This window comes from Podarcis filfolensis, assembly GCF_964270895.1.
Source record: "Podarcis filfolensis genome assembly, chromosome: 6".
Classification (NCBI taxonomy): domain Eukaryota; kingdom Metazoa; phylum Chordata; class Lepidosauria; order Squamata; family Lacertidae; genus Podarcis; species Podarcis filfolensis.
In genome coordinates, this window is record NC_139609.1 from 64190111 (window position 1) to 64194234 (window position 4124).

Consider the following 4124-nt stretch of genomic DNA (forward strand, 5'->3'; position numbering starts at 1 on the left):
CGTGTATTATGTTATTGAATGAGACACTGCCCTGCTTTCCCTTTCCACCCACCTTCCTGTTGTAGTACTGATGGGAAAAAGAGAGAACAGGAGCAGAAGGAGAGTAGGTCAAGTACACATTATTCTAAGTTTCAAAATACATGCCTTTTTAGCACGTTCTTGGGACTGCCCGTCATCGTCTTTACAAAAAACAAAACAAAAAACTTGTTGTGGCTCTGTCTGGATCAGAGTCACAACAGTGTATGCAAGGAATTAATTTAGCCTGCACCTGTGTTATCTTCTCCTAACTTCTGTCTCTGGTGCAGCCTGCTGGAATCTGGAATCTCCAGCAACTAAGGTATTAGATTACCCCATGTTTGAGTATTCAGAGGGAAATAAAACTTAACCCCTTGGAGAAATAACTTTCCTGCAGCAACATGTATTGTAGAAGGATGTTATGCTGTAGTTTAGACAAACAGAGGTCCGTTTCTTGCAGGAGTTGGGAAACGTGCTTTTTTTCTTCTTCACCCCATGGATAAGTAAAACCTAATCTCAAAACACTGCTCAGCTAAAGTGACATTCTTCCTCCCCTGGGGCAAGATTCTGCTTTATTGCCATTGTGTCATTTTTTATTTCTGCCTGCTGAGGAGACGACGCTGTGAATGGTACAAATAGCAACTATTATTCACAAAGCCTTTGGAGAGCTGCATGTTAAAGGAGCAGCTGGTACAGTTCGCAGATTGGAGCAGCAATGTTTGGCTCTTTGCCTGCCTCTGAAGTAAACAGAAGAGTAAGAACGTTGGTTTCCTCTACAGTTCCTGGCACAACTGTGGCCATAAATACTGACAATGAATTTGCAACTAGGGGATAACCAAAGTGGTGCAGCTCTGTGGAGAGCTGTAAACTCTCAGAAGTCCTACTTGAGGAAGAATTCCCTAAAGGTTGTGGCTGTTTTCTTTCATTCTAGTGTAGTCTTACTGCTGTTGGTGCTGGCGGCACATATGCAGTTCCTTTTCTTGGATCGTGAACTGCTGCCATAATTGGTAATTTCAAAGTACAAAAGAAGACTCAAGTTTACATCCAGAACAGCTGTGACCCATTACAAACCAGTAGCACGGTCAGGGCTGCTAGTGGTACTCCAACATGCATCTGGAAGTCCACGGCTTCCCACCCATGACACCCACCCTTTTCCTCTCCAAGCCTTCTCTATGCACCAGAGTGAGAGGATCCTGCTCGCAGAGCTCCATCTTACTGTAGCAAAATACAAGGAACATGGTCTTACCTGCTGCCTCACCTTGCCTAAAGAAGCCAGCCAAACTGGCTGAAACTGCAGTTCTAAGAACGTCTGCTCAGAAGTAAGGCTTACTGAATTCAGTGGGGCTTACTCTATAAAGGTTTAGGGCTGCGGCCTTAGTTTCGCTGTGGTCTAAACCACTGAGCCTCTTGGGCTTGCTGATCAGAAGGTTGGTGGTTTGAATGCCTGCAATGGAGTGAGCTCCCATTGCTCTGTCCCAGCTCCTGCCAACCTAGCAGTTCGAAAGCACACCAGTGCAAGTAAAAAAATAGGTACCGCTGTGGCGGGAAGGTAAACGGTGTTTCCATGCGCTCTGGTTTCCATCATAGTGTCCTGTTGCGCCAGAAGTGGTTTAGTCATGCTGTCCACATGACCTGGAATGCTGTCTGTGGACAAACGCTGGCTCCCTTGGCCTGAAAGCAAGATGAGTGCCACAACCCCATAGTCGCCTTTGACTGGACTTAACCATCCAGGGGTCCTTTACCTTTATAGACAACCCAGCTCATTTCTTCAGGGAACTCAAGGCAAGGCACATGGTTCTATCTCCATTTTATCCTCCCAACAAACCTGTGTGACAGGTTAGACAGAGAGAGCAACTGGCCTAAAGGGGAGCTTTGTGGCTGAGTGGATGTTGGGACTCTGATGCTGAGACCACCATTGCTGTACTGACTCTTGCTAGGAATGTTGCAAGCTAAAAAAAATGGCTTATGGGAAGCTATGTTTGGCAAGTTCCAAGTCTATTAAATTAAACGCGAGTGATCTGTAGCACTTGGGAGTACAGCAGTGTGCAAAGCAAGGAAGAGTTACAATAGATTGTTTTCTACTTTTAAAATTACATATTGTTGCATTAATAGCGGCAGATAACTTGGTTTATCTTCTGTAAACATAGGTAAGGCATTTTAAAAGGCAGTAATGCATTGCTTGTTCCACAGCAATGGATTTTGGAAGCCTATTGTGTTACGGCAAGAGAATCCATGAGGAGTTTTCAATTAGTTAGGAAAATCGTATTTTAAAAATATAAAGTCTAGTGCCTTCTATATGAATTCTCTCTCTGATTGGGATTAAAAAAAAAATTGAGAATGCCATTGCTGTTCTCAAGCAACACAAAATTCATCCACCAGATGGCACCATCTACAGTTACATGCTCAATAGTATTTGAGGGTTGCTAATGAAGGGGGTTCCTGTCCCATGACAAGAGGTATAAAATGCACTTGAGTTCCGATTGACGTGTATAAAATCAATCGTTTCTCCCACATCTTCTTCCCAGAGCCTGCTTTTTCTATCTGCAAAAAGAATCTGGCCACTGTTTTATTTAGCAGTAGGGGTGGGTTAGGAGGCCAGGGGGACAAAGCCGTTAAAGTAGGATAACCCTGCCAACTTTCTCACCTTTTGCATTGGGGGGGGGACCCATTTCCATGTTCCCACCAATGCTTCATTCTTATTGCTGTGTGCTCCTTGCTCCTCCCTTCTTACCTGTGAACCACAGAATCACTCATTCTGAAAGGAATGCACAAGGTCAGTCTACATGAGAAACAAAGCAGTTGTAGTGAGGTGGTAAGAGAGTTGTCAGCCCGCCACTTTCAGAATAGGCTGCCCCATTGTGTCAGATCGCAGGACTGATCACTCTTAATTTTTAAAAAGTCTTTACATGTTTAGAAAGTGTAGTAAGTTACTAGCCTCCCTTTTTCCCCAATGGCAGGTGGTACACATGGGAGTCCAGGGCAATCTCCTATCCAGTGTTTGAAACTCCCATTATTCTAGGTGCATTTTGCGACAGGGAATTTCATTAGTGTGAGCAGTTTCTGAGCTCTGGGCTCAAAGATTTCAGATTAAAACTGCAGAGTGGAAGGAAAGGAGGACCCTTTTCTGCCTCCCCACTACTCTATGAAAGACTGGAGAAGAGACCCTCTTAAGAATATTAGGGGGGTGGGAAGGGGGAGGACTAGACCATGTGAAAAATGAACATAATATTTTAGCTGCAGTTCATTCACTTTCAGCTTTGTGTTCTTGTTACTAAAAAAGCATGCCTAGACATTCTGTTGTTGCGCCTATAACCTCTGTTTAAGGTGCCATTTAGCTCCGAGCTTTCATATCTCAGTTTCTAACACTGCTGCTATCCCAGCACTGGGAACAGAGCTTAAATGGAACACCTTCCCCCCTGCTCTGCTAGCTTTCCACCTACTTTTTTTAAAAAATAGTCCAACTATCTGGACTCTGAAGCGAAGCAGTTCATCATTCTATGACCTTGGGATTCCTAATACCCACCAATAAAGATAAAGGATCCCCTGACCATTAGGTCCAGTCGTGGCCAACTCTGGGGTTGCGGCACTCATCTCGCTTTATTGGCCGAGGGAGCCGGCGTACAGCTTCCGGGTCATGTGGCCAGCATGAATAAGCCACTTCTCGCGAACCAGAGCAGCGCACAGAAACGCTGTTTACCTTCCTGCTGGAGCAGTACCTATTTATCTACTTGCACTTTGACGTGCTTTCGAACTGCTAGGTTGGCAGGAGCAGGCACCAAGCAATGGGAGCTCACCCTGTCATGGGGATTCGAACCGCCGGCCTTCTGATCGGCAACTCCTAGGCTCTGTGATTTAACCCACAGTGCCACCCGCGTCCTAATACCCACCAATACCCTTGTATTAATAGATTTGCCCAAAGATAAGGAGCTGAGCTGCTACACTTTATGGAATTGTGAGGGAGAAAGTACCAAGACAGATATGATGAAGCAGCTGAGAAACTTCCAACACAGGTTGACTGCCCTAGTGATGCTCAGCAGAATTAACACAGCTTCATACAGTTCAGTGTTCAGATGGACAGCCATATAGCATCCACAACAAAAGAGTCGAGC